This window comes from Hippocampus comes, unplaced genomic scaffold (assembly GCF_001891065.2).
Source record: "Hippocampus comes isolate QL1 unplaced genomic scaffold, H_comes_QL1_v1.1 scaffold261, whole genome shotgun sequence".
NCBI classification, from domain to species: Eukaryota; Metazoa; Chordata; class Actinopteri; order Syngnathiformes; family Syngnathidae; genus Hippocampus; species Hippocampus comes.
This window is the reverse complement of record NW_017805824.1, coordinates 2,161,784-2,182,606: the sequence shown is the minus strand read 5'-3', so window position 1 is coordinate 2,182,606 and position 20,823 is coordinate 2,161,784. Positions and strand designations below refer to the sequence as shown.

Sequence of the window (20,823 nt, the reverse complement as noted above, 5' to 3'; positions counted from 1 at the left end):
TGCCGGAGCCGAGGTGCGTAACACACACATGCAGTTGTTGGTGGAGTGAAAGAACCGTAATTTTGTGATACAGTATTTATGTTTAATAATGATATCAATACCCCCCACCCCCACGAGTGAGGTCTGGTTGTGTGTCTTAATGGACTGGCAGCCAGTAAAAGGTGTGCCCCACCTCTCAGCTGGTACAGGATCCAGCTCATCCGCAACCTCGTGAGAATAAGCAGTATTGAAAATTTGTTGGATAAGTGAGAGTAATTACGGTCCCTGGCACAGGCATACAATGTCAGGCGTTAGGAGCGAAACACTGCACATACTGTAGGGTGCACCATGCTGACTGCATGCAAGCTTTACAATAAATCAAACGTCTTCGTAAAATCAGTAAATGTGAAGCACATTGAGGATCTGCTGGAGACAAAACCCATGGCAGATGAAAATGACCTGCATGAATACTTAATGGACAACTGTCAGATGCCTATAAACTGAGGAGGGACTTTTCATATCTGTTTTTTATCGTTTGGAAATGTAGCAGGAAATAGACAGCTCGTGAATAATGTATCATCATATCAAACCTATAATTTACAATATGAATCTTAAAACAATCTGCTGACTTAGGGCATTATCAAGCAATAAATATGACACATTTGGAGGGAACAATACTTTTGCATTAAGTGTATTGGAAAAATACCAACATTGCAATGTGTCACTGCAAATATACCGTACTTTCTTAAATGTAGTTAATATAATGAAAAAAAAAATTCTAATATATTTAGGTTTGAAATCTTTCATAAGTAGATGGAAATCTTGGAATAAATCCATTCATCCCTGCTGTTAAAAGTGACTTCTGCCACCTGAGCACTTAATCTGGCATTTCGCTATTCATATTTCCCTCAGTTTCTTGTCAGAAGTAAATAAAGAAAATGGTACATGAATTTATTTCCTGTTGGCATCATCAAATTTTTGTCAGGGAGAAAAATGGGGGTCTTGCAAATGACACCATTCAAGCTTGGGCCCCACTGGCTGTATCAATGGTATCATTTGTAAAGAAATTGTGATATTATCCTAGCATGACTAGTGTACGTGTATTGTCACATGTGAGCCCTTTTAAATTGTACCCAGTGTGCAAACTGAAGTGTAAAATGAGAACTATGTAGTAACACCACAACATAACGAATGGGAAGAGGGGTCGTTAGACCGATGGCGAGGCCCAAGCTAAGTTTTATTTTCACTAAGCTTTCGAACACAAAAATGAAGTAGATAAAAGAGCGAGTCTTGATCCCCCTCAGGTCATTGCGGGTTGAAGTGTCGCAAAGTTGGCAAAGTTTCAGATCCAAGTTGATTAGCGACTGAAACTACGGGCTCCGCTCTCCTCTGGTGCTTTTCTCTCCAATTCACCCAACCCCCTCGAGGCTGCACAAGTCGCTAACCTGAAAAAACGCTGCTCGAGCTGTAAAATGAGAACGTGCTTCCTTTCTTAGACGCCTCTGACATCAGACATAGGAGCTGCGTGCTTTGCGGATATAAAACATGAATGTCTGCTCACGGATCAGGTGCCGCTCGTTGGACTGAAAATAACTCCAAGCAGCAGGCATCATTCAGTGTAAGCATATGGATTATGTGAATCATGCATGCTGGCTCTTACAAAATGAGATAATACACGTGAATGTGTTTGATGCTAATTGTGCTAGATTTACAATACCAGGACAGCTGTATAATTTAACAGAAGAGATTCCACAGTTTGTATGCACTGCAGTATGACTACAGTCGTACTTAGTTCACTCTCACTTGGTTGGACTATCTTGACAAGACCGGTGTCCATACTGGACTTAGTGTGGTTGAAAGATGACATTAATCTACTAAAATAAATAAATGTTACATAACAGTTCACATAATTCTACCACATTCTACCATTTGAAACGGCCACTTTCAGATGACCATGAAGCAGATGATCTACACTGAAAAAAATGGTGTGTTGAATTTACTTATTTAAGTAGACTATACATCTACTTCAAAACATGTATCTCAATCCAAATTATTGTATTGTGTGTAGCCACTGATCAAATAAAATTGAGTAAATTACACACACCATTTTTTTTTTCAGTGTACACAAAGCCAAAGCTTTCTACTTGTAAATTGTGGTGAAAGTTTCCAACAGTTAAAAAAAAAAAAAATACACACAATTACAGGGCTGGAATTTTTTTTTTTTCGCCAATAAACCGGTAAGGTTCTAAGTCATAGTTATGAGATACTATTTTTAATAATGAGACATTAAGTAATAATTATGCCACATGAAGTCATAAACATAAGATCAATAATAACAAGGAGATACGAAGTCAGAATTACAAAATAAGTCATATGAGATACAGTACTCTCTGATAATTATGACTAAGGTCAACCACCAATAACAAAGCTTGGGCTAAATGTGTAGATTTTGTCTTGTAGCGCTTAAGTGACTTTATTACTTTAAGTGATTTTTATTCTGTACTTTCACAACAACTGGGAATAAAGTATGCACCCTCCCATCCATTTTCTTCAGCACTCATCCCGATTAGGGTTGCAGGTAAAACCAGAGCCTATCCCAGCCAACTTTGGGCGGGAGGTCAGGTACAACCTGAACTTGTCGCCAGCTAATCGCAGGGCACTCATAGACAAAAAAACGTTCATACTCACATTCAAACCAATTGACAATTTAGGAAGGTCAGTGCACCTAACATGCACATTTTTGCAATTCAAGAGGAAGCGTGTAGTATGAGTATGATATGACAAATAAATCAAAGTAAAACAAAATCAATATTTTTGCTACCCTAGTTGCACTGTTGACACTTGAATTCTTTACACCTGAGGCTGTGTTGCTGCCAATCAAGTCAGTGAGACTGTCACCTTTTTTGAACCCAGGTGGCATTCACAAAGGTCAGACGGAAAGGGTGCCAAAGAAAAAGTTAAATCATTGAAAATGTCAAATGAATACTGGTCAGACAACTGGAAGTTACACCGTCATCTGTCATGGCACATCACCAAGTTCGAGAGCATGCCAGCAAAACAGATCTTAAATAATGTCTACATTGACATTTATTTTATTGACATTTCAACCCTCACCTCTTTTTGAGATAAGCTTTGCACTTTTTAATGAGCACACTAAATATTGATCAGGCATTGAAACAACAATAGGACAAAGGTTTCGATACAGTACATTGCATTGCACTGCAATGAAGAAGACACCTCCAAGTACCGTGTTCTATTCTTCCATCCATCCATCCATTTTCTGTTCCACTTTATCGTCACAAGGGTCGCGGGGGGTGCTGGAGCCTATCGCAGCTGTCTTCGGGCAGTAGGCGGGGTACACTCTGAACAAATCGCAGGGCACACAGAGACGAACAACCATCCACGCTCCCACTCACACTTAGGGACAATTTAGAGTGTTAAATCAGCCTGCCGTGCGTGTTTTGGGAATGTGGGAGGAAACCGGAGTACCCGGAGAAAACCCACGCAGGCCCGGGGAGAACATGCAAACTCCATACAGGAAGTTCCGGAGCCGGGATCGAACCCATGACCTCTGCACTGTGAGGTCAACGCGCTGGAACACCGGGCCGCCCTATTCTATTCTTTTGTTTACCTATTCAGCTTCACACATGAACCCAAACCAGCTACTTTACTCTTCTCCAGTTCCCAAGTGTAATATTAGTTGACACTGGGACTTCCCGGTCGAGTCGTTCTTTGCATTACAAGTGCAAAATTAACATAGTGAAGGTACTTTCAGCTGTAAGAGAACCATGAGTTGTTATGAGAGTTTTAATGGAAAATCCAAAAGTGCTTCACTTCATTAGGTTTGATATACAACCTGAGTGTGCACAAAAACAAAACAAAACTATGAAAGGCCACACTGAAATGAAAAAAAGGATTATTAGAGTCAATATCACAATAAAGAGGTTTTTTTTGTTTCCTTATCAGAATCACTCAGCCATCATAAAAAATGTAGCATAATAATAACCCTCTGAAGTCTTTTTGGAATTGGCTAAACATTTTTACAAATACAATTAGAATGAGAAGTCTCTGAAAATGTGTTTCCTTCAATCATTTTTAATTGCATGCACATGATTTTGGCAGCTCTTACACACCGCTCTGCCAACTACAGTGTGTGTAATTAGCGGCTAAACAACAAATACCATGTTTACCGGGTATTATTCTTCACAAGTTAATTTCTGAAGCAAGTTATTTTGATCATGTATAGTCTAGTTTCATGATCCGATTGAATGTTTTGCATGTGTCCCCGAAATTGCTGTACACCCTGTCATTGTAGGGTAAGTTGACAGCAATTTACGAAGTTATGCAAGTGTCATAATTTTTGTAATCTGTGTGAAATTGGAGATTGCTGATGTGTGAAATATTCATTAGTATAAAAACCTTTCCGAAATTCTAAATTAGCTAAACGGTACATCGTCAGCTTGCTAAGTCAATCACATTGTTGAGTGAAGGTTCACCATTTGCTTATTCAATAAATGCTAACATTAGCCCAAAATGCCCACCCTGTTAGGAAACTCAAATGTTTGGCTATTTGCGTTCGGGGTGAAGCGAGGCCGCGAGTAATTCGAGTGCCTTGGTTTAAAAACAAAAAAACATTCTCAAGGCATTTTTTTTTCTTCAGGTACCCTCTTGTTTACGTGAACACTCTCAAGATGAAGAGGGCAAGTCAACTGCAGCAAAAAACTGCTCATGCTCTGCATGACAGTAACACGCTGCCTACGTGGTGAGAAATCAAATTTCAAAATAAACCTTACTTTACCAAATAATATATGGATGTCAATACCTTGATGTTAATTGTGCTAGATTCACAAGAGCAGGAGAAGTGAAATCAATTAACAGAAGAGATTCCACAGTTTGTCTTATTTTGAAGTTGTTCACATCAGTAAACAACAAGAGCTTCCCCCTAAACATCCTACAGTCCACCAACGCTCTCAAGAACATGATTTACAGAAGTTGCCGCAAACAATTTACGCCCAAAACAGTATATAATGTCGGAATTTCAAGGCAGTTGTTGTTTCGGAGATATGGCATTGTAATACCCAAACCCCAAAATTGTATCGAGAAGGCTAGTTTTGATCTGCCCTGCTACTCCTTGTAATTGACAGAGAACACATTGCACCTTTTATAAGACAAGTTACATAACCAAGATAAACCATACATGCCATTCAGTTACAAAAAAAAAGATTCAGTGACTGCATCATGAGGAAATGAAGTCAGATGCTTGGTTGTGTGCATTCAGTTTCTGTTTGGCAAGCAAATCATAAAGAAAACACTTTCTGTGGTGACAAAAAGTTGTTTTTTTTCTCGGATTTCTATAGGATTAATGGTCCTTCAGGTAGCTTCTATTTTGTGACAAGCTACAAAGAGGGCTTGCAGCGAGCTTGAAAAAGGTGTTTACTGGTGAGATGTAAGGCGCTGCCTGCCTCAACCTGTGAGCTCCCATGACTCTCAGCTGTGTTGCGCAGATGTAACTCCAGTCATGTCAAAACAACTTCTATCATAGCTATGAACCACAAGGAGAAGGAAAAAGAATCCTGTTGTAGCTATCATGTTCCCTGCGTGACCTACTTACACTCCGAGGACTAACTTCAGTTTGCTTTTCTGAGTTTTCGGGAAAACTCTGAATGATGGTTTTGAAATGTGCCCTAGTTTGCCAGTGTGTGAATTATTTTGATGAAGGCCGATATATTCATGTATTTTTTTTTCTTACATTTTCCATTTTTTAAAAAATATATTATTATAAGACGTTGCATAACTATTTTTTTGTTTTTATCCTGGAAAGACCTGGGACTGGCCTGTCAACGGGTGATGAATCACGTTCGTACGATTCTTCTTTTCTAATTTACAAACAGTAAAAATAATTTACAAGAATATCCCAAATCCAACGGAATGTGCACAACCCCCCACAAAACATTTTTTTTTTTGCATTTAAATTCCCATGATGCCAGCTGCGTAAATGGTTTTACCAACAACTGAAGATGCCCTCTTGACTTCTACCAATTGTGTTGAATGCTGTAATTTTTTTGAATAATTTTTAAACAATAAGTAGTGACTAATGCAGAAATTTTGAAGCAGTATGGTTGAGTGACTGGGATAGCTGTTCTGTTATGAAATGCTTGCAAATGAAAATGCAAAAAAAAAAAAAAAGTTGTTGCTTCTTTGCCAAATGCCCTGATAGGAAGTATAAATGAATGCTCTTTTGCACCATTCAAACTTGATAATAGCATATCAAGTATGATATGCGATTAACAGGCAAAGAATCGACCAACACAGACGGTCGATGTTAGTGTTTGTACCAAAGCGACTCAAATCATTTTCTTTCTTCATGTGATAAAATAAAATTGCTTGAGGCCTTTTTATAATGTAGAAGGTGACATGACAGTATCTGACTTCACCACTGAAATCTGACCGCAGCTAACGTTAACTTTCTTTGGGTATTTTTTTTTTTTTTCAAGGATGAGACCAGAATCCAATTCCACCTATCGTCTATATTGAATTCTACAATAATGTTGCCACGCCAATTGTTTCAATATCTGATCGCCATGAATCTGACACTAGTGTGGGTGTTTTCATCTCGTTATGGCTTAGAAACAAAAACATAGGTGTTTGCAGAAAGCTGCACACCCGAGTGCCACAAAGGGAGCACGAAACCAACATATTTCTTCCAAAAGGCATCCTCCGGGGTGAAATTGAATCGGCTATGATAAAGCGGCAATGAATACCGATGAGTCATATCTACAAACACGATACACTGGAAGCACGGAGAATCAGTGGTAAGCATGTCTGCCTCACACTTCTGAGGTTCTGGGTTCAGGCACAAAATGTGCAAAATTGTATTAGAATAGCCTCATACAATCAAATGTAATGATCTGGTCTTAATTTCATGGCATTACACATGAGTTCTGGCTTTGAGTGTAAACCGATGTATACATCCCCAAGCAGAGGGTTGAAGCATCTTTACAGATGGCTTCAACCTTGACTTACGTCGAGCATATGTTATGCATATAGACGATGAATGTTGTCTATGGCAATGCTGGCCAGCGACTATCTCAGAGAGCTATTGACTGCATGCACCACTGTTGTGTGAATAGAGTACAGTAGCGATCCAATCATCAAAAATATGCTGCAAAGTAAGTACTATCTTTAGGGTAATAATAATAATTGGACCCCTTTGAATACTGAATACTGAGCTAGTTTAAAATAAAAATGTGTATTCCTTGAGCTCCCTGCTGGGCCTTCTGTAAGCGTTTTAGGACCATAGCAATTTAAACGCTTTAGATTTGCTGAACTCTGTTTGTCTTAACGCCTTCTGATCAGAGCGCTAATGGCCTCGGCAAGAGTAGTCTGAGATGTTTTGCCAAGCAAATCAATAGTACATAGAGCATCTGGGAAAACAGGAAGTGATTTTTTTTTTTTCATATGGTGCCAGTGCACAACAAAGGTTATCTCAAAGTGCTTTACACATTAAGCAGGTCAAGAATCACACTCCTCAAGAGAAACCCAGCTCTGTGGGGCTTCCATCTGCCTCGGACAGTTGGTTTGAGAAGGAGAGACTTTTGCTGATCCAAAATAGGATTGTTGAGCCTTGGTGGAAATCTGAGCCCTACTGAACATATTTGCCATTCTAGTTTGGAATGAATTGACCAATAATCCTCCTAAACATTTGCTGATAATTACTGTTGCCTTGGGTATTGGCTGCACATTCGGCTTTTTGCTCTTCAGTGTGTGACTATTCAATTAAGAATTCAAGCACAAATGAGTTTCTTTAATTGCGCACTATGTGGTCATTTAAAAATGCACTGCGGATTCTCGATAATGCTGAAATAAGGTATACAGATGAGGTTCATTCTGCATGCAGTAATCTGATTTTCAGTCAATTGGATAGGTATGAGAATCACTTGACCTCAAGGAGTGCATCTTTTAACCCAATTATTGACTTACTCCTCAAGATCCATAAATCAACCTGTCATTATTAAACTGGCCACAAATATTCACGTGCGATGGGCGATACAAACAGCATCGTGCTGTTGTGGGTGGGAGGAGAGCTCAATGAGAAGAGGAGAGGGTTGTTCGGCTGAGAGGAAATTAAACATTGATTTACACTCTTGCCCCAAATGTCTCACGTTAAATAGATTACCTGAAACAACTTTCCCCCAAGTGCGGTGAGGAAATCAACTTAAAAATAAATAAATAAATAAATACATGTATTACAGATCAATACTTATCTCCACTGCCACAGGTTCAGTACACCAAATCTGTATACGAATATTGCATAAAATCTAGTTTTATTCAAGTCACAAAAAATAAATAAATAAAAACAAATCATGCTTTAGAAACAACTAGAGCAGAAATGTCAAACATACGGCCCGCGGGCCGGAACCGGCCCGCAAGGAGGTTCGATCAGGCCCGCAGGATAATTTAAAAGTGAAAAAATTCATCAGAGACACAGAATGACTACTTTTAATAAGGTGCAATTCATGGAGTATCCGCTAGATCTGTTTATTAAATTTCAACATTTTCCTCATGTTCTTGTGCTTCTTTAGACCAAAACAAAGGAAAGGCATTATTTTGGTTATTTTTAGCAGAGTATGGTCTAATTTTAATGGTCCGGCCCACTTTACATCTACCGAGGCTATATGTGGCCCACAATGTGAAATGAGTTTGACACCCCTGAACTAGAGGTTCAGTAGCTTGCTCACAGGTACTTCAACAGGATTTCAGTGGTAGCTGGTATTCAAGCCAGCAACCTGTTTAGACTGCAATTTTAACAACTAAGCTATGGGATCTGAATAAAAGTGAGTTAACTCTAAGTACAGTGCCGGTAACCTTATGGTGTTCTAGGTAACTCGCTGTCAGGTTTTGGACATTTATTTATTTATTGATTTATTTATTTGAACTTCATCTGCTTTCCAACTTTGTGTCCTACGATAAACTGTATTTGTGAGCTGCTCATCACCAGAATGACATTGCTAGAATAAATATGACTGGTACATTAATACAATCGCTTCAAACAACATGACGTATGTATGAATAAATGTTACAATTGTATTATTGTTAGTGTTATTTGTGGGGGGGTTTTCATGCATGTTTTACTTGGGACTGTTCACACAATGTGGTTTAGAACAGAAATCGGTGTCGTTTTGGATTGTTTGTTTTCAGGCGACGTCAATATTTTATGGTCCGAAACCACAAAACGGGTCTTGATTTGGAAGGTTTTGACAGCTCTGTTGTGTCTGAGTAAATGTCATCCCTGTAGTGTTTCAGCCAAAATCACAAAGTGTTGCCTCCAAGACCTGTTCATTCTGCCCGAAAAAAAAAATAAATAAATAAGTTTTCCATTCACTTATTTTTTGTATTGCAAACAGAAAAGTAAATGAGCTTGTTAACAGGGTGGACAATTACATTTTTGGCCAATGTTAGCATTTATTGAGCACATGGCGTGCGTTCCCTTTACGACACGATTCAGTGAGCAATCTGTGTCCTCTTTGATTTCTAAAAGGTTATATATCAATTCATATTTCACGCTGGCCATGTGGACACGTTTGGCTTGACAATATCTAACCACACATGATGGAAATTTAGTCCATCACAATCAAAGACACAGCGATTATCGCTTGGTTGTTTTTAATGCTTCATGGAGTAGCATTACTTGCATATGACAACTTCTGATTGTTCATAAATGCTGATAAAGGTTTTTCGAAATACAGAAAAACAAACCAGAAAAAGCAGAGTTTAATTTTTTGTCTGCCCAATCTGCACTTGACTGGATCTTGTTTCCAGTGTTTCTGTGAACTCTGATAAAAGGCTCCTCCCAAAGCATGTTACTGCAGAAGATCAGTATGCCTTCTGTGTCTGCGTCTTTTGTGTGAAACTGTAGATGACCCAACTGGCTTTTGTTCAAGTGTGGATCCTCTTCGACCTCCCCAGTCTCACTTACTTGACTGTTTTACCCCACAAAATCCCTGATGGTAATCATCTCGGTGCAGAGTATTAATGCTCATGCCTGTCCCCGTGAAGCTTTATGTGCAATGAATAAATTTAAGGTATGATTTTTTTTTTTTTTTTTTTTGTCTCCAGCAACTTCAGTGTGTCCCAGAAGACTACGTTGTTGGTTTTTAGCATTGTTAGATATTGACATTCACAGTCTATGCATGTCCACTCACCATACACGAACCGCAGGACAAATCAAATTCACTGATGTTGTTTTGCAGTCGTACTTTTGAGGTTGAATGTTTATTTTTATTTTTTTTGTAACTGCCACTAAATACATTTGAATATGAACAGCGTATACTTCAATTTGCTGCAAGGGTTTGGAATGGCCGAAGGAGGAAAACCTTTACATTTTAGCACAAATGTGGATATCAGACTACTGACGACTGTCAAATCTTCCACATTTCAAAATTTACAACCAGACTTGGTGTCTTGTGTGTAGTCAGCTCTTTCCCTGCTCCATTTCTCTTATCCCACTATATTGTACCAACTAAACTCGTGGCTAATGAAATGCGGGATAATCTACCACTAGCGTCAGCACTCAACCTTTGTGGAGGTCTGTCTGTGTAGGCTTTATTGTTATGTTTACACTTCTGTGATATGTTAAGTGCAATTAAGTCTCGACAGAAGGACTGGGTAATTATAGCTCATGTCCCTCAATCCATTGCTTAAGCGTTGTGTTGCATGTTGCCTTCTAGTTCAACATCCTTACTGATGTCTGAATTGAACTGGCGACTGGGCATTCTCAATTGAGTGCACAAAGATTGACTGCATTTTGAGATAGAAATGAAATTAAAGAAGCAAAAAGTAATTGTCTCAGAAAGGGATAACAACTCGCTATGCACAGATATTGCACAGGGCGTTGGGCACTATCGTCTGGAGGGGGGTGGGGGGGTTCTAATTTGCACATCACGCTTTGCGAAGCCATTGAGTGTGCATGTCATGTGTGAACACTACGACATTAACTTTACATGTCCTTCATATACCTGACAGCATCCCTCCCACCCCTCCCAACCGTATAACATAGACAACATTTATAGTACATATACAGTACATAACAGTACATAAACGCCATCTTGAGTACATCGACGCCGCAGCTGTATTTTATGCGGCAGCAATTTGTGCCTTGTTCAATTACTCTTTGGAGTTTAATAGCATCCTGGTCACTTCGGAATTTAGGAATATTATTTGCTGATTTTATGGCTAATATGTAGGCAACATCCATTATGGAGGACGCTCTGATATATCCCCTTGAACAGGCTACCCAGTTCAACGGGCATCTGCTGCAGAATTGAAAAAAGACGAAAAAAAAGAATCTAGTTTTATTTCGGACATCCCTTGCTATACTGTGACTGCCAGTAAAAGTCTAAAAGCGTAATGTGCGAAAACTAAATGTCGCCTCATTTCTCCAAACTGCAATTGTCACCCAAATTTCCAGTACATTGACATCTGTACTGACACGCACATCAAAAAACACCAAATGTTAGGACGATTGACCCAAAGGCATCAATTATATGGCTATAGTGTTTGCCTCTCCATAGAAGCGCTCACTACAGGAATTAATGTCACTCAAGCCCATAGCTCACAGAGCGGCACAGGTTTAGCGAATGTTGGGGGTTTTTCAAGGTTGCAAACGATGGCAATGACATTGGACAGCAATTTTAACAGTCACAAACTGTTTATTTATTTATTTTTTGCAATGATTTTTTTTTTCAAAATTTCCTGGTGAAGAGAAAAGCTGGACAGCCCGTGGGGACGAAATCAGCCAAAGCCTACCTCTAAAGAAAATTCCTCATAGTGATGTCATCTTTCATTATGTCTGTTACTCAGAATGAAACTTTGCCAATTAAACTGACATCGTCTCCGAGTTAAAACGGACGTAAAAATATAACATATGTCTTGCACCCTCTTGCTAATGATGCAAAACTGTACGATCAAATGCAAGATGCACTGCAGGTTTCTGTTGTACAAATCACATCAATCAACATCTGCTTCCCTCCTGGAGGTGTTTCATCTTCTATGCAGCTCCTCACAACTTCACAAAGCAACGCAAGGACGTGTTGAAGATTATGAATTTAAATCCCTTCGCTTCTTTCAATCCGGTAATATATCGTGAGTGTACAGCACATTCTGTTTAATCCGTCTACATTTTCATATTTGCCCCCTTCTTGATTTCTGTGTTCTTTGCATATTTATCACACACAAAGGTTTCAGCTGGCGGTGAGCCACTCACCTCAAACCCTAGATCTTTACTGCACACCTCACTGGGAACAAAAAAATGACACCGTCAATGCTCAAAAATGAGACTCAACACATGTAGAGTCACAGTGTGGTGGTGATCATAAGATTTATACACAACATGACCTTCACATGACAATGGTCAAATACGGAATCTCGATTTCTCTAATGAGGCGCATTCCAGTTTGGCACCTGAGTAAATCCCATACGTCCCCAAGAAGATTAAGATTTCGAGAAATGGTTGAATAAGCATGTAAGTGAGCGCAACTGTAGCTTTGCGGAAGGCGTGAATTCCTACTGTCAGCCACTTGGGCGGAAAAATTGCAAGGATTCCAATTTGACAGCATTCACGAGTGACGCGTCTTATTAATATCTTACATGCTGTGTTCACCTCTCCAGCATAAAAATCAAGTCTGAAATTCTGCTGCATTCCGAGCCCCGGAGAGCACGAGGGGGAAATCACTCGTTATCACTCCAATTCTTCTCTCCGCATGTACTAAAGGCGAGACTGAGGCAGGGCATTTGCTCTTTCTATGTGCTGTAGAGAGTTCACATTCCTTTTTCTTAATTAGATTCAGGGAACCCATTGTTCTGTTTCTGTTGTGACTCTCAAGCTCTTTTCCTCACAAAGCGCCACCATAGCGACAGAGGCAATTTACCCCAAGCTAATTAATTTAGGTAAGCAAGTGAGAGGGACGGACAAAGTGCACATATTAGCAGCATTTGCAGTCATGAGGAGAAAATGATTTCACTTTTGGAGAAAGTGTTGTGACGATTATAGCTGGAGGTTTAAATTGCTTTTAGGAGGTAATGTCATTATGTATTCAAAAGGTTGTGGGGAAATATTAGAAAAGCTTGGAGGACATTAAAAGGTCATGGCTGTTTGATTGCCAGCAGTTGGCAGACTAGCCACAAGAAACAGCAAACAGCCAGAGAAGACATAAAGACACTTGAGATGAGTTGTAAAAAATGGAACGAACCTGTTCAATATTGATGCGAATAAAGACACTTGAGATGAGTTGTAAAAAATGGAACTAACCTGTTCAATATTGATGCTTTTTACCACGTTTCACTTTTGAAATGCAATATGCATGTGTCGATCTTCACGATATGATGTTTGTATAGAATGCATGCCCCTGTTATTTCACCGCGTGGCGCGTACCATTCAATTGTTCTAGTAGGCTTTTCCTGGCACGTTTTCTGTCGAACAGAAGCCTGGAGGTTTTGTGCCAATACTGACTGCTTTTTTTGAATTGTTCAGAAGTTTCTCGCATTTGACTCAGGCCCCAGTTCCAGTTAAATTAAAACAGCCTCAAAGCCTGGATGGATAAATAATAATACTACTCCAAGTATACCATGTTAAGGTGTTTTTTTCTGATCAAATACTAATCACGCCTTTTAATGAGAAGGTAACTATTGGGAGACAGCTTTGCTTGATATGCTTTAGAGCTGCCTCCGTAAAAGTCTGACTCATATTATGGCCAGTGCAGAAGCTGAATTTTTAGTATATGGCCATAAAGCGTTCACAAGAAAAGCCAAACCAATTCCACCTCATGTGACCTGCTGCAGTTCTAAATTGAGTTCACTTTGTCACTGTGGATGAAGTCACATAGTCCTCTGACCCTGTGACTCACTATGGTGAGGTACTTCTGTTTTCCCTCGTCAACACAGTCGCCACACACATTTGACAGGACTGTAAAATTGCAGAACCATTTTAAAGTGAAGCTTGAATTTTACAGATTGGAACTATAGAATAATGTAGATACTGATCATAAAATAAGTGCGTGGCTGAAGGGCCAAATTACTTTTTGTGACACCAACAGGTCTGCTCTGCAGTTTGTTTAAATTACCGTGACTTAAGCCAAAGTATCAACACTGGTACTCATGGAATGGGATATTATAGTTTTCTTCAAACAAAGCCATAATAAACATGGCCACACTGCACAGGCGGTGGATGTCTTGGTTTTTTTTCATTTAATAGAGCACAGAGGAGAAGGTGGTATCGCAGTCAAGATAGGAGAGAAAATATCCTGCAAGGACACAAGGGTCATTGTTCATTTTAAGGACCCGCACAGCGACACGCCATCATGTTTTCCCTCAGAGGGCAGTGCTTGAGGAAGGATGGCTTCATACAATTCAAATGGCGACAAACTGAGCAAATGTGCAAATGTTGCAGGTCTGATTCATGGCGATGAATAGTGCCTCCACATTGGACAGCATAGAGAAGTTATTATCAAACTTTTTACACCAAATACAGCATGAAAAAATACTTAGGAGACGTCAGCACTGCCATCATGACCAACATTGAAATACAGCAGTGAAGTTGGCCCAAGTGTTCAGGAAATGCATTTTGGGCAACACGTCGATGTAAAATTTGTTAGAATTCGTTGTATTTATTTAACTCAGATCCGGAAAATATTTATTGAATTGTTTGAAAGAAATTTCACGTTACTTTATCTTCCACAGTGAAGGTAGAAGTGCTAATGTGCTGTGATTAAAGAGCATGAGTCCATTAAACAGGACGTTCAAAGTGAGAGGCATAGGTCAGTGATTCAAGTCTGCTTCCCTAATAATCTTTCCAATTAAAATTCATCAATAAGCCTGGAATTAAAGCTGGTGCCTTCCTGCTGTTACAGTACGTCTGCCTCTGTACTCTGTTGGTTGAGTGCACCTCTGCTGCACATCCAACATATACTGTATACTTTGAGTTTTAATCATTGCTTTCTACTTATATTTCCCTGAGAGAAATTCCCTTTCTGTAAAGCCGTTGTTGCATGACAAGCAGGCCGATGGGCACATGTGGCCAAGTGGTTAATAATAGGGGTTGGATCGAGACAAAGATATGAGATGGGGGGCCTTATCGTATTGATTCGGATATTTGCATGCAACCTACAGCACATTATTTTATGATGAGCAATACATGTTTTTATGTGATGATGTGAAATCTATATTCAAACATCGTTAACCACTGCTCTGGTAAACTGCACATCGATAAGCCCCGTTAAGATCATGTGCTCAATGTTTTGGCGGACCCTCTTTAGCTACATATGCTACATACATCCTATACTGCACGCAGCCTTGTCGCACTTTGAATGTGTTGTCATTCATGTTAAACTGAAAGGGACATTCGATTGGGCTGAACTTTGGCACTCATTTAATAGGTGTGGATGTAAAAATGATGTAAGCACTAAAATCCACCCTCCTGCAAAACTCAAGTTGTAACGCCCCCAAACCTGGAAGAGGCTGCTTGGTTGACACATCTGACACATCAGCCAGACTAGTCAGTGAAGTAAAATTGATAGATTTATTTTTACATTTTTCTCTCAACCTTTTGGAGTACAATTGCCTCAACGGGCCACTAGAGACCCTCCCCACATCACTCAGAGAATATGAGGCTCTCATTAGGATAAAATATGGGTGAATAACTTACGTTCTCATCAAATGAGAGTTGATTTTAACAGGCGTACAATGAATCCACGACTTTGACTTCAATTTACCGGTACTCTGAATATTGTACTTCCTTCCAAGTGTAAATTTGACTCTGTTTAGCCTGGGACCAAATATAGTCTTTTTAGAGCTAAATGTACACTATGAAATTTACTGTGTACTATTCAATGTGACAAATAAACACAATAATAAGGTGAATGGCAGGTGAAATGACCAGATGAGTCCTTATATGATACTGCAGAGTACTGTGTATGCAGCATGTTGAATATGCTGGAGCACACGCCAGCCATCTTCTGAAAGCACGTGCATGCGCAGCTTTAAAAGTGAAGCGTAACTACTCTGTTTACTTAACCCTTTCATGCACCCTGTAACCTGATAACATGATAAACTGTCCACTGTAGTAACCACTGTCCCTAAAAGGGTTAAATGTACGTTGTAGCACATATTCACAAAAATTCTACCCCCATAGGTTTTGCTGTCTTGAAGATATAATTTGAAATTCTGTTAATCATGGCTCATCTTTGTCATATTCCGGCTGGTCATTGTTATCTGGAGGGTGTATCAGTGCAGACAGACAGGTGCCGTCAAGCCCACAGTAATTACTGAATACTGATTGTCCTTTCCGATAGGCTGGGAGAAGCCACATTAAGCCATATTATATTACAGTGCGATTGTAATCTAATAGCTTTTGAGCTACCAAAATGTTCGGTTGATTCTGATTAAGTATTCCAAATGATGAGAATCAAATGTCCTCTAATTGCTCACCACCTTCCGTCTCGTAATAGGCACTGTGATGGCGGGTTACAGTCATCGCACTGTGCTTGGAAATTCTCTATTGTAAAGTGTAATAATCTCCTGCCGTTGTGGAATTGTGGACATCTCATTTTCATCAGCCAGTGAACATGCAGCCTCCATGAAAAGGCATAATGAGATATTTCCACCATGGGTGATCAGGAAAATGCGCTGTGGATGTCCCCTCCCAGGTGGATGCCCATTGCCCCCCCCCCAGCAATAGTGACCAGGATGCAATTAAAATATAATTTAAGATGATGATGATTATAATCTATTCAGTTGATTTCTACAATGATACAAGGGGTTGTCCCATGCTGGTGTCTTATTTATAAATGAAGTACCATGACTTCCACCCCGCACATACAGTACATAGAGCGCTGAACCAAATTTGCAGATGCGCTGGGGGGTGAGGCCTTGCCCCTGCCCAAAAATGAGAATGCGCCCATTTCTATAGACTACTTTCTGTTTCCAATTGTCTGATGAGTCGGAGTCGAGGCAACTCCGTGCGCTGCAACGCCCAGGTGGGCGCAACACGGCCCCAAACACATTAGACTAGACTTTCGCTGGCAGAAAAATTAAGTTACGCCCGGTTTTACGACAAACGCACAGGCACTGGTCAACCATAATAGCACCCTTAAAGTTTGAATGATTTGAATTGGTTTAACACTTACACTGAAGGAGTAGCATATTACCATTGTCAGTCGTCAAAAGTCAATCGCACCCTAAAGCCATCTCAGTATGAGCAGTTTCATGAGTATGATGTCCTTTTTCATAACCACCTTGACTTGACACTGCATCTTAAAAATGACCCACTCAGGAGAAGCCACGAGATGGTCCAGTGATGGTTTAGCAGCAGATTGACAGCCAAGTATTATTCAAGATCGGCTCCCCCGTCTCCACTGAGCCCTCATTCTCCCCCTTCGCTTTCCAGGTCACCACAGGACACAAACACCGGGAGCCGAGCCACCTAAAGACAGCCGACGCAGGGTAGGAAAGCCTGTCCTCTCTTATCCCAGGCTCAGGGGCCAGATAACAGCATTGGGGCTGTGAGCGCTCACCGAGGTACCACTTGAATAGCAAACAGCAAATCCCACCAGCAGAAGGGAAAAAAAAAAATTCTCTCTTGAAGTGTATAAAATTAACATAACAATTGTATATTTTCAACATCTCACTGTTTTTGCCGCTCTGAAATTGATAAATCCTATGTACGCTTACACAATTTATTACATCATCTCATAAGACCTTGATCACACTGAAAGACGTCACCGTTGAGGCATAGAAGACATCGGTGTACAATGATGAAAAAAAATAATAAATCAATACAAAATTCTTAGCTCCCAATCCAGCTAAGCAGGTATTTCCTTAAATGCTAACTACAGGCGAACAAGCAACTGTGGCTTTGTAGTGAATCACTAGAACATTTTAACAGGTATTGGGTGCCACTGTGCTTGCATACCAAATGTTAAGGTTCAAATCGAGTGTGAGACTGAGTCAACTATTGATGCCGCCTACACTCTTAAAACTGCTGGGTTAAAAGTATCGCTAATTGGGAGAAATACTTAACCCAGCACTTTGGACTGAGTCAGTGCTGGCTTATTCATACCCAGCGTATTGGGTTGAGGATTTGACCCAGCACTTCGGATCAAAGTTTTGAACCAACAAATCGTAAAAAGTACCCATATTGATGAGTTAAATCAGGTTATTAGTGTAGCCGCGGTTTAAAATAAAAGACATTTTATTACCAACCTTTTCTAAGAAGAGGAAGCAGTTGTCAACACAGTTCATATTTGTTTGGTAGAATCTTTCCACCGGATGCCCTTCTTGATGCAACCCACCCATTCTCATCCAAGATTAGGATCACTGTTGCTTGTCCAACGTAGGTCATCGTAGTAGTTTTGCGAATGAAATTGAAAGCAGGTAAAGTAGCTTGTGTACAGTATATGGACATGAAAGGTCAAACGACATGTTGAGATGTAATCGGTGCACTGAACCACGCCGAGATTGGAACGATTTAAATGTATAAATTCTAAATTTACAAGCCCACTTATGGAAATGTTAAGGGATTGTGAAGAATTCATCCATTTGGGGGCTGTAAAAGTTTAATGTGAAAGATGGGTAAAGCCAAGATATAACTCTGAATCAAAGGACAAGCCAATGAATGTTTAAAACCGTGCAATTCTCAGTGTGACACATTTACTGTCACACTTAGGTAGTATACAGTTGTTGTCGCACATACACTACTACACTTAATTAGACACACAGGGTAACAAAATGCAATACGGGGTTGTATTAAAATGTTCACTTTCCAAAGATAATGTGACATTTTGATTGAAACTGTAACACAGATGATAATTCAATGTTTATTATCACTGTTGTAGTTCGCATTGATAGAGAAGATTTTTATGACTTGTAGTTTTTTTCAAGTCAAATTTATTGACGTAGTCTTTAATCACAGAAATCGGCTTCACATGTCGACAGTTGACAAATATTAACGACAGCCCCTGATCTTGACCCTCGGGAGGACAAGGAAAAAAAAAAAAACGGGATAAACATTTTAGAAACCTTGAGAAGGGGCCGCAGATGGAGGAATCCTCCTTTCCAGGAAGACCAGGCAGCAATTGATACAGAGTGGGCATCGTTTAACACAATATGGTGCCATTCAATGTTAGAATAATATAACAGTCCATTTAAGATGAAATGTTGGAGAAATACGCTTTCAGAGAGGTGGGTCCTCCTCAAAACCCTGCCCATTGGTCAATGATGAACTCTCCATAGCAGTGCCTCCAAGTAGGTGGTCTGCCTCAGATCTTGTCCAGATCAATCGGAGAAGAATCTATAGAGTAACATCCAAATGGGTCATCATCACTGAGCCTCCTCTCCAAACTGGTAAGGAGGGGGCTAAGGAGAATACAGAAGAAGTGGCAATCAAACAGACAACATGTCATTCAACTAAATGCAAGATTATACAAATAGGTCTAAAGTCATGTTTTAAACATTTCTACTGAGGTGGCGGCTCCATTTTCAAAATTGAGTTTACTTGAACTTATTTTTAAAAATATTCAAATCCCTCAATTCAAATTCATCAGTTTTTAGGATACACCACCTGACTGTCCCTGCTGATGTCTCGTATAATCTATAGTATTCAACCATCAACTATGCAATACAATACAATACGTCTTTAGGTCTGTTTAAACAAATTAAAAGTAGGCTAGGGCAAGAGACGTGAGCTTTAACCGCCCATCCAATTTGGCAAAAAAAATTCTCACTCTGATCCACTGCAAACTATGACGACATATTATGTTAACCTGCTCCAACTCCCTAGTGTTTCCCACCATTTGTACATCGAAACTGACATTCAGTATGTTTGTGTGAACAGTGGCCCATTGTGGAGGTGTGACAACTTTGACGGCCACGCCTACGTTAGGCTGTAAGAAGTTAAGAATTGATGGGCATCATGTTTCCACACCTGTGCTGAAAATAGAAGACAGCATACCTCGGGGAAATGTTCATGGCGGGTAAGGCTTACTCGATGCACAGTAGAGAAGGCTAAGTTGGAATCCAGATGTCTAATTATATTTGCAGCGCTATGACAGCTGGAGTTTTTTTTCCTCAATGGTGGGGAATATATTTAATTCCAAAAAATATATATATCTTGTGGCATGCACCGCTGAGTGATCAGTATTCAAGGTCGTTTTGCTCATCAAATTGATCTCAATTTGCGGACTGAGCATAAGTTTCATTCATCTGTTTGTTAGGTAGGTAGATTGGTCCATTTTGGGGGCTACTTTAAATTTTTGGTAAAGCAGGGTAGCAGACGTAGCAACCTTGACCAAATTTGGGCATTTTGGGGGGCCAAATTCTCAGATGGCTTTATTATTTATGATTGCAAATCCTTCTGCACGTAGGGAACGCCAAATTCAGCTGAGCCAAAGACTGCATGATGGTGACGTGAAGCGGAATGCCAACTGGGAAGCTCTCCTTAATGCCAGACGTAATAGATGAAAAGGAGCAACCAGTTTGGATAGCATCATTCACCGCAATAAAAATGACAAGGAAAATAGTTTGCAACTGCAATGCCGTTACCAGAGAAGCTAAGAGTTTGCTGTGTTTGTTCTTCTCACACCACTCACAGGTCAGTGTCGTTACTATGCCAGACATCTAGTTTGAGGTTTTATGTGTTGGTCAAGCTCTTCAGGCAGTTTGTTTCAAAGTCGACATTTCAAACTAAAGGCGATAGAGCATCCTCTGTCAGAGAATCTTGACTTTGGAACGACCTGCGCCTGGAGCTGAAATGTGCAAATTCTACCACATTTTTAAATCGGTCCTTAAAAGTCACTT

The 20,823-nt window shown here is 39.9% G+C and overlaps 1 long non-coding RNA gene across 1 annotated transcript; it reads left to right on the top strand.

Annotated features, from left to right (window-relative positions):
- Positions 1 to 4,650: 4,650 nt before the first annotated feature.
- On the top strand, positions 4,651 to 20,612 carry LOC109525815 (uncharacterized). Its single transcript, XR_002170209.1, has 4 exons — positions 4,651 to 4,741; positions 17,417 to 17,472; positions 19,862 to 20,000; positions 20,391 to 20,612. It is a non-coding gene; the product is annotated as an uncharacterized LOC109525815 (long non-coding RNA).
- Positions 20,613 to 20,823: the final 211 nt, after the last annotated feature.